This window comes from Pararge aegeria, chromosome 16 (assembly GCF_905163445.1).
Source record: "Pararge aegeria chromosome 16, ilParAegt1.1, whole genome shotgun sequence".
Classification (NCBI taxonomy): Eukaryota; Metazoa; Arthropoda; class Insecta; order Lepidoptera; family Nymphalidae; genus Pararge; species Pararge aegeria.
The window spans coordinates 13,471,387-13,482,948 of NC_053195.1; positions in this window are offsets into that span (position 1 = coordinate 13,471,387).

Genomic DNA, 11,562 nt, shown 5'->3' on the forward strand with positions numbered 1-11,562 from the left:
TAAATATTACTAACCTGGCGAATATTTTCTGAGTCAGTTGTTCATTTAAATATTATTGTTTGTATTAAAATGCTAAAAGTGTATTTTCGTTTATAAGTAATAAAGTTTAAAGATACCGTGAGATGCACCACAAGTTACGTCGCATTAATGGGAATTTTATATGAGATTTATTTTAATTATAATTATGTAGAGTATTTACAATTTTATTAACATGATTTCAGTAGTATCAATGACATCTCGGCCAATAAGTTTATTATGATTTTTTATTATTGTAAACAATGTGCTTCTAATCATTTGAAAGAATGTAAATACGATATTTGAACTGATAATAATAAAATTTTTATTTCTTAATGACTCTTGTGTTTTGTTTTTAATCATCCCCTTATGTTGTCAATATTATTAACAAAAAGTTAAGGCAATATTTATTTATTTAGGCGAAATTGCTATTCATATAATATATATAATATTGTAACCGTATAATTACACACCAATCTCCGTTTTCTCTAAACTTAGGCATCGTCTTAATCGAATGCCTTAAGATTCAGGCGATGTATATAGAAAAAACACATTTCACCAACTCTTAGGTGATAACGTTTACGTTACCTGCGTTGGTATACGGAAAGCATATAAATGAAATACTACTATATACTACTTCTTGCAAGCTTTCTGTCCATCTAATTAAAAAGTTTCGTAGAAATCGTTTCTTTTCACGAAAAAAATGGAGATTGGCTTCAAAACCTGCCATTGAAAGTCCTAACAAAATCTGGTTAACTAATATTTGTTCAGTCGTTCCGAAGAGTAAAACCGTCAGAGGCTTTGACTGAATGTCCAAAGTAATAATATAAAATAAGCGATCGACACGGAATCTTTTTTATTTTATTAAACTTACAAATTGTCAGCAATCTCACCTGATGCTATGATGCTGTGATGATGCAGTCTAAAATGGTAGCGGGCTAACTCCTGATCGGTGTCTACGCGACATCGCACCGAAACGCTTAGCGGCACGTCGTTGTCGGCAGGGTGGTAACTAGCCACGGCCGAAGCCTTCCACAAGACCAGACCAGAGAAAAACCGAAAATAATAAATTCCTAAATCTCCCCTGCCGGGAATCGACCCCTGGTCGTCCAACTTAAAAGCACCGCTGAACCAGGGAGGTCGAAAAAACCGACCGACGACTTTTGTGACGGCGTTTGAGCCTCATTTCGGAATACTGAGCATATTCGATAACAAAGAGAAGATTGCAAGTTAGATGAAGAATTACATAAGCTGTTGGGAATCTACAAACTACACGAAATTCGGTCTCGCTGGCCGCATTCCAACTTCTGCTGACTATCTGAACTTCGTAATCGAATCTTTGTGCCCATTTCGCTTTTCTAATTTGATTTTGCATTGTAATTGTTTTACGTACCGAACTTTGTACACTGTATGTTGCGCCTATGCATCTTTCTCCCACTGAGTGGGAAGGCCTGTGTCCAGCTGTGAGACATGGATATACGATGATGAAAAACAGGGTGTGTACAAACATTGTTTGGTTGTATTAATCTTTATCGCACACTAGCTATTGACCGCGACTTCGTAAGCGTTTATCTTGTTTGTATTATTTTATGTTTTAAAAAATCCCGCAGGAAACCTTTCTTTTCCTGGTATAAAATGTATCCTAATGTCGTCTCTGGAATGCAAACTATTTAGGTATATGTAAATTAAAATTCAAAATTTATTTATTCATGTAGGCCTATCACAGGCGCTTATGAAGCGTTCATACATATATGTTTACATAATTGTTAGGGGCATGGTGATAACTTCGTACGCCAACTTAAACCTAAAGCTACGAGGGTTCCAAACGCGCCCTGGTCTAAGAAGAACCCACAACAAACTTAGCCGGGTAATTCTTTTTTTGTTATCACCATCTCACAGTTTATTTATATTAAGCCATGAAGCTAGAGCAATTCACACCCAAGCTTTTTTATCGTTCAAGTAATCCTTAATATTATAATAGGATTTTTCTGTAAGCTTACGTTTTATATAAACTTTGAACTTATTGAGAGACATCTCAAAGATTTCATTTGGTAATTTGTTATAAAATAATATACAATTGCCCTTGAATGAATTAGCAATTTTGTGTAGCCTAGTAAACTGCATAACGAGTATCTAGGTCTTGTTTCTAATTTATACCTACCCTTGCGAAGCCGCTATTTAAATACTATTGTGACATTACAATCCTCGTTTATTATCTTATTGGTTTTACAATTTCGGTAGATACAATATAATAAAAAATCCGCCTTAGATAACATGGTGACAAAAATATGTTCTTAAACTAATTTCTACTTTGTATAATAATACTGGCTTCAATCCAATAATCGACAATATTAAAATAAGTTTGTTATTTATTTATTTTAATATTTTCGATTATTAGTAATATACATAGTAATTAGAAGACTGACATAAAAATTAATCAAAATGAATCTATTATATTTCTTATTATTTTTAAACATGGCTAATGACGCCGAAATTCCAACACTCCTTTTGTGGGTTAAACATTGGGTCATTTGTTAAATTCATCCCGATGAAGGAATCCCTAATAGAACATTTTTTCGCAGTAGTTACTTGATGAGAAAAGCTTTTGATATCGATGAGGCAATATTATGGTGAGATGAGAAACGCGTAAGTTGCTATCGGAAAACCGTATAAATTGAAGCAAACTGGCCATATTCCAACTTTCGTAATACAGTCTTCTTCGTGCCCTTATCTCGCTTTATAATAATAATAATAATATCATTATTAGTAGATAATCTTTTTTATTCTATATAGTTAAAAAAAAAACACTTGAAAATATATAAAAAAAAAAAACATCCACCCTCCCCTTTGCGGCTTTTGAATGCCCAAGCAACCGGCGGTCAGGGCTCCAGAGTGAGGAACCTCCTCACAATACGCGCCGTTTCGAGAACTACTGCCTTCTGTATCCGAACCTTGACCCAACTACCAATCGATGGCTTAAAAAATAATGTATATTATAAATAATATAAATACAAATCCTAATTATAAATAAATCATAATATAAATCTTCATTATGTGGGGCAGTAACAATTTTTTTGAACTTAAAGACAACTTTGGTGTTTTTATATTGTATTTTTACTGCCTTCAATCTATTTTTAAAGGCTCCTTCGCTGACCTTCCTCTCCTCTCTATGCTGTTAAATATTTTTGAAAGCATAAAACAATTCTGTCTTTTACCATAATAATAAGTTGTTATATTTTTTGTATTTATCTTAATAATAATTATTTTCTTCGTATTTTTTCATTGCTTTTTTATTAATCATGTGTTTTGACAACATCATTTGATTTTTTTTTAATTTCTTGAATGTCCGACCATATTAAGAAGTCCTGGGTGGACCCGCGGATCGGGCCAATTTATAGTATTGGATTTATCTATCAAGAAATTCTTAGTACAAAGTACGAAAATTGGCGAAGATTCAATTGGCGATTGGCGAGCTCCGGGCTCCGGGCTCCGGGAGCCCGGAGCCTCAGAGAGAACGTTAAGCTGTCAGTTGTTGTCCCTATATTTTCCGTTGTATCGGAGGTGCTGTCCCATCACACTATGAGAGTGTGGGAATAAAGAGTGAACCTGTGTTTGTTTAAGTTATTTCTTGCGTAATTGTAAAATGTGGAGATTGACCAATACCAAACATAACCCCATAATGTTAAATTAGCCCGAACATGCAGTTTATCTGTCCGCCGCATCTGACAGTGCGGTGCCACCTTTCGAGTTATACAGAATACGAATTTGCAAACTCATCGCGGATTTAGCTGTCAAGTTACAAAAACGTCTTTGCAGAATAGCCCTGCAGCGTGGCCATTGTTTTTCCTTGTGAATGGATTTATTGGTGGAAAAACCGACTCCTTTTGGTTCAATGGGGGTAAAGTTGTAATCTCTCTCTCTTCCAAACCTGAGATCTTGGGTGAGGTTGAGAACTTTTATGGACAGTTGTACACCACAGTACAGACGCCTGTTGAAGATTTGGCTAAGGATCCTAGAGCCAAATTAACTCGACACTATACCGAAGATATCCCAGACGTCAGCCTATACGAGATTAGTGTGGCTCTCAAGCAGCTTAAAAATGGCAAGGCGCCGGGTGATGACGGAATAACGGCAGAACTCCTGAAGGCAGGTGGAAAACCGATACTGAAAGTCCTTCAGCGATTGTTTGATTCCGTTATTCACCAAGGCACAACGCCAGAGGCATGGCACAGGAGTGTGGTGGTTCTGTTCTTCAAAAAAGGTGATAATACCTTGTTGAAGAATTACAGACCCATCTCGCTGCTGAGTCATATCTACAAGCTGTTTTCGAGAGTCATTACGAATCGTCTCGCTCGTAGGTTTGATGACTTCCAGCCTCCCGAACAAGCCGGTTTCCGTAAGGGCTTTAGTACCATAGACCACATTCATACGCTGCGGCAGGTTATACAGAAGACTGAAGAGTATAACCGGCCACTTTGCTTAGCGTTTGTGGACTATGAAAAAGCCTTTGATTCGGTGGAAACTTGGGCTGTGTTTAGGTCACTGCAGAGATGCCGAATTGACTACCGGTATATCCAAGTGTTGCAGTGTTTGTACAAAAACGCCACTATGTCAGTTCGTATACAGGATCAGACTACGAGACCAATCCAATTGCAGCGAGGCGTGCGACAGGGAGATGTTATCTCCCCGAAACTATTTACCGCTGCGTTGGAGGACGTCTTTAAGCTTCTGGAATGGAACGGACTTGGCATCTACATTAACGGCGAGTACATCACTCAACTTCGGTTTGCCGACGATGTAGTCATAATGGCAGAGACTCTGGGAGACCTAAATACGATGCTCGATGGCCTCAGCAGAGCTTCTCAACAGGTTGGCCTACGAATGAACATGAGCAAGACGAAGATTATGTCTAATGCTCATGTTCCGCTTCAACCAGTAATCGTTGAGAACACTGCACTCGAAATTGTTGACGAATACGTATACCTAGGACACACGATCCAGTTAGGTAGGTCCAATTTCGAGAAGGAGGTGAACCGCCGAATCCAACTCGGATGGGCAGCGTTCGGGAAACTCCGTGCCATCTTTTCGTCAGAAATCCCTCAGTGCCTGAAGACGAAAGTCTTCGAACAGTGCGTGTTGCCAGTGATGACCTATGGCTCTGAAACATGGTCGTTAACTATGGGCCTCATAAGAAGGCTTAGAGTCACTCAGCGGGCGATGGAGAGAGCTATGCTCGGAGTATCTCTACGCGATCGAATCAGAAATGTGGAGATTCGTAGAAGAACCAAAGTTACCGACATAGCTCAACGAGTCGCGAAGCTTAAGTGGCAATGGGCCGGGCACATAGTTCGGAGAAAGGATGGACGTTGGGGTCCCAAGGTGCTGGAATGGCAGCCCCGTACTGGTAAGCGCAGCGTTGGTCGACCCCCAACGAGGTGGACAGACGACATTAAGCGCGTCGCAGGTAGCCGTTGGATCCAAGCGGCTCAGAATCGTGGAACTTGGAACTCCCTACAAAAGACCTATGTCCAGCAGTGGACGTCTATCGGTTGATGTGATGATGATGATGATGAAAGTTGTAATCCCCTTTAAAACGCAGACAGTAAAGTTGTATAATAAAGTACGAGGTCGATACTTACTGCATAATATGTGATGCCATGGTGCATTTGTGAGCACTGCGGTCCCATAAATGGAAAGTCCAGGGTGCTATCTCCGACAGGCAAGGAATTAATATATTTTGAACTTACTTAGGTCTCGTGAGGTGAGAGGTTGGTGCCGTTGCTATTTGAAACCCACTGACAAAGACGTGCCGCCAAGCGGTTTAGCGTTATGGTACGATTCTGAAATCGATAAGGTTATAACTGCCAAACCCTCAACAGGTTAGTTGCGTCATCACATACTACCTGGTGAGGTTGCAATCAAGGGCTACCTTGATAGTGGAATAAAAAAGAATATCTATCTACTTTTCGTTAAAGAAATATGGGCCGTTAAAGAGGGAAACCCTACGAATTCATTATCGCCCTTATAATTTTAATTTGTTTAGTTTTGCTTGAGTAGGTACATGTCTGTGTTGCTTATTTATATATTTAAGACTAGTTACTTCTAAACGATAGAAAATTCTAAATAATAAATTCCCGATTTGCCCCTGCTGGGGTTCACACCCGGAACAACACCAAAACGCTCACTTTTAGGTCTTCCTACATGAACAAAGAATTTTTGAATTTAATTTAGAATTTTGAGAAGTAAGGTAATATTTGGCATCATCATCATTAAAGTCCCACTACACACTGGGCTCATCTCAGCATGAAAAGTTCAAATTCAAATTCATTTATTTCAAGTAGGCCTACCTTATAAACACTTTTGAAACGTCAAGTATGCATGTTTGTAGTGACTCTACCACCGGTTCGGAAAGCAGATTCTACCGAGAAGAGCCGGCAAGAAACTCAGTAGTTGCTCTTTTCCAACATCAACATTTACAATCATCTTGCGGGAGATGAGAGCGAGGCTGGCTGCTTCCAATCATCATCAGTCATTGAGGAATTCATCAATCTAATAACCTCGCTGTACTAGATGCGTTTTTAAACATTTTTTAAATAATATATATATAATAAAAGGGTTCCGGAGTCCAACACCAAGTGCGGATTGGTCACTTCACACGCCATTGGCAATATTATGGAGACTGCTCCGGCATGTAGTTTTCTACACGATGCTTTAAATACAAATATTAATTATATCATTAATTATTATTTCTCCTTTGCGCACTCCGTACCCTCAATGTGATAGCCGAGAAGACGGATTTATTTTGTTGCACTCTGAGTGAATTCACAAATATAGCGATTTGGATTTTATCATATACATTATAGTTATATATATTATTAAAATTTACATAACATGCTGCATTGTCGTATTAGGATAACTTTTTCCTATAATGACAAAAATGTAAGATGGGGAATAAATAAATTCCCTACCGCTATTGCAGGTAATGCCTAATTGCTTAAATTAAAAACGCGCATAACTCCAAAACGCAAATACCTCATTCCTATTCCACGAAAGTGGTCCCAAAGATTTAAGTATGCGCCAACCCTACAAGAGTTCAAGCTAGTAAATGGTAATATACATGAAGAGAGCGGTACGACGTAGCTCGTAAAAACTGATTATGCTCTGGACTCGAGCAATGGCTGTTCGTACAATGCTGCGTGCGACATTACTCTATACAATATTAAACTTCCGTGATAACAAACGATCGTAAAAGGAGAATGCGGCTATATTTGTGAGTATATATTTAAATTACATCACCACACCATAAGGGTATGGTCATGTAATAATGCGGAGTAAAGAAAGTCATGTTACCGGAATAATGTTAAATTGTTTATTTATTTTAGCTATTAATTAAACTTTAAAAAAAAAAAAATTGTTGTGAAAAATTGTGTTAAAGTGCCACATAAACCAGAGTAGCTTTTACTGGGCACTATGTTAACTAATAAAACATTAATAATAACAAATCTTTATTTGGAATAGTTACAATGGCACTTAAAATTTTAGCAAAGGTGGCACTGTAATATTAAAAAAGTAATTTTATTTTTTATTTTGTTGATGTTTAAATTGAGGATAAAATGGACTTGAGCATACCATAATATTTGGATCAAATATTATTAAAAAAAATACAAAAATATTATTAAAAAAACAAAAGTACTACCGTATTAGTAGTGCAAAGGTATTTAATCTAATGCCGGATATTTATGAAAACCCTCCAATGTCCTCACGCGCCACGAGATAATTATGTCTACCATTTTCTCGCTCCATTTATATGAGATAAGACAAGACCTAAGGGTGAAAAAGATCAATATTAAAAATATATTTTAGTCCGTAAAATTCTTCCCATCACACTGACATTCCGATATTCGGCTAGCCGGCATCCAATCCCTAAACCTATCGAGAATATTATCGACGACACTACAAAACGTCGACTTCACGAAAATTGATGTAAAATGAAATTTCGTTCATCTCCCGAGCGCATTGACGTACCAAGTACTGGGATAACGTAAAATCCTTACTGCAGCCCGCGGCATTTCAATAAGCGTTCTTAGACTAAAGAAAAAAGATAGACGACGTTTTGGATAGAAACAGGCGTTATTTTGTGGAATTCCATTATTTACTTATTTACTATATATTTCATTATTTACTATGAAAATTAAGCTTAATGTGCACCGCGAAATGCAGGAGAATCTGTACGATGTGATTTTTCATTTCTGCAATCCTTATACTCCACACGCTACGTACTCTTCCTAATTGTTAAGTAAATATCATTCGTAGCGGTGATACCGCATTGGGTAGGAGCTCGATTTCACTTTCGGGGGGCCGAGATCGTATCCCAGCACCTCTAACTTTTCCTAGTTATGTGCATTTTAAGTAATTAAAATATCACTTGCTTCAACGGTGAAGGAAAACATCGTAAGGGAACCTGCATGCCTGACAGTTCTGCAAAATGTTCTCAAAGGTGAGTGGAGTCCACTAATCCGCACTGGGCCAGCGTAGTACCTGGCCTTAACCCCTCCTCATTGGTGGGCCGGTAATGGCTTGATGTGATGATGATGATGAAATAACATTCATCGTAAAGTAGTTCTGCTTCTCGTGCAGTATAGAAAATTAAACCTTATTTGCATTGTATAAACGGCGTCTTTACTAATAGCAATGTACTATATTGTCTTCGATAAAATCGATACCGAGCAGTTCCAATTTATGAATTTATCACCTCTTCTTAACCTTGCTAATTATGCTTGACTGAATACTGATTAAAATACAGTTGTCCTGTCAGATACCTCTTCCCGCGTGTGCTTTAATGTAACTCAGAAAGGATATAAGCGTCGGACTAACCCGTCTGCCCAGCCTGTCTGTCAAGCGAGGACTTTAGTCCAGCTGTAGACTGTTGTAGGCAATTGATGACGATGTTTATTGTGGACTACAATAACTATCACGTGATATTACAGCCTAGCGATAACTGATAAATAAAACTAATAACTAAACGAATTACTGTACAAGTCATGCCCGCGTGGAATGATGCCAAGAATACTGACTGCATTTTTACGCTTAACAGCCAGGCTGATCCTTTGCGCACAAACCGTTCTGTTACAAGACTGTGATGATGAGTTTTCTTATCCGTTTTGTTTTGTTGTTTCTTATCTATTGCGTTTAACTTCGCATTATGGCAACCTATTGTGGTTAGTAACTTAATTTTTGCAATGGATTATTTATCAATAAAACACTAATCTTTTTATCTTAAATAATAGTTTCTTACTTAAATAATAGTTTCTTACTTAAATAATAGTTAAACACCATTTTTCTTTTATTTATTTTATTGCAATACTTATATTAGTATATAAGATGATGCAGAGATATAACAATAGATAAGTCGTCTACATTATTCTAGTCTAAGTAACCGAGTATGTAGTTCCTGAGGGGAAAATTCCGCATCTTATAAGACGATATAAACCGCCAGAGAATGAAGTGCAAAGCGCATTCTGTTTTCAATTTTCAACTTCATCTACCACTGGGGTGCTAAAAAAAATTGTTAAAATGGTTTGATTAAAAAAGGGAATGACGTTCCAAATAGACCAAGTAACGGGACGAGAAACAAGAGTAGTATTATTTGTAACCAAATTTGTTTTTTTTATGAAACGTCTATAGATACATTTTAAATAACATGGTGGTACTATCGCGATTACTTTTTTTTTTATATAGTTTTAATTGGTGGATGAAGCAGATGACGATGGTAGGTGGTAAACCATCGCAACATTTAGCAGGGCATGCGAGGAACTCGTACATACTACAAAGCCTAAATGCTAATCCTTTTATATCACCATCACCTACGCCCTTCAGACAATTAAGTTGAAAAATGAAAAATAAGGAGCTATGCTACTAAGCGGCAGCATGGCGGTACTACCAAGGACGAGCTTTACGTTGTTGGCGGTGCGTCATGTCCGTAGGATGCTAACCTGACAGCCTATCAGGCCACAATAGAGAAAATTCAGAAGTTTATAATTTTCAAATTGTCCATGTTGCGGATCGAACCCGGAACCTACCACTTAAACCACAGTTCTTCAAGACTGCATCAGGGACGTGACCAAAGGGAGGGAGGTTTACAGTAAAAAAGTAAGAACTTAGTTGTTTCCTCGAGCGACACTTTATTGAAACGTGCAACCTTCAATGCTATATACTCTTAAGTACATTAGGAATTTATAATTTAACGAAAAAAAATATTCAGGAATGCTTAAAATTCAGGAAATTCAGGAATGGAAGTATGTTCATAACGCTCCATCAAGCAGTTTCTTGTCTAAGTACCACATACTACATCTTTATAATCGTGAAATTCCTTAACCTCGTAAAATTTCAGCGTCGCTCGCGGATTATTTAAGTTATGAATCTCCAAGATATAAAGTCAAGTTCGCTAAATGATTTCATACATTAATTAAATTTTGAACATTCACCATCGGCATATATATATATAATGTTTTGGGTAAAATAATTTCGGACACAAATTCAACTAGCTGAGGTAGGTAAGTAGGTACCTAAATTCCTTGTTTAAATTCCTATTCCTATTTTTAAGTTCAAATTATTTATTATTAATGTGTTTTTTTTTTCTATACACAAAAATTAATATACGGACCTATCGACGAATAGATTTTAGTGCGAGTGCTATTTTTAAAATAAGTAACTGGCAGCCTAGTTGGATCGAGCGATGACTAGGGTGAAAAAAAGAAGAAAACAAAAGAGGAACGCGGAAAGCAAAAAAAGGATCCTCTCTTCCTTTTTTTCGCGTTCCACTTTCCTGAGGTCGCGCAAGGCGATTGTTATTGAGGATAAAGTGTGAAATTAACATATCGGAGTGAATTACTGACGTTGGGGGAGTCTATTTATTTTTACAGTCAAGTTTTCTTTTACTTTGAATTAAAAGCTTTGATGCTATATACGTTTCTGAGAATCATCATCTTTAGTAAAATACAAGGCTCCTCTCTCATAAGAGAATGAATCATATAAAGGCAAGACTGAAGATGCAGATCCAATGAAGGTCGGCGGGCAAATAAATATACCCAAAGACCAAGTACTAAACAGTTAGAGCAGCTAAATATCCAATTATGATGAAATATTGCTACGAGATAATAGATAATCTAAGAATTACAATATTCAATAATGTCTGTGTTCATAAATGAATTCTCATTCGAAAAGGAATTTCTCGGAATGGTACCGGAATGATACCATGCGGATTTTTAGAGAGACTTACAAATTTGGAGATTATAATACACCCTACTAGCAATTACTTAGCGCGTAAAGGATGAACAAACCAACAAACAAATATACAAACACACTTCCGCATTTATAATATTAGCAAGGATAAAGATTACTTCGTACCTATATACTAGGCTTTAGAACAAACAAATGGCATCAACTCGATGGTGCTAAACGTTAAAATTGGTGCTAAAGGAGCACCAGGCGGACGTACGAGATAACCTTGTGATAAACGACGAAGACACCGGGAGGTATCTTGCATCG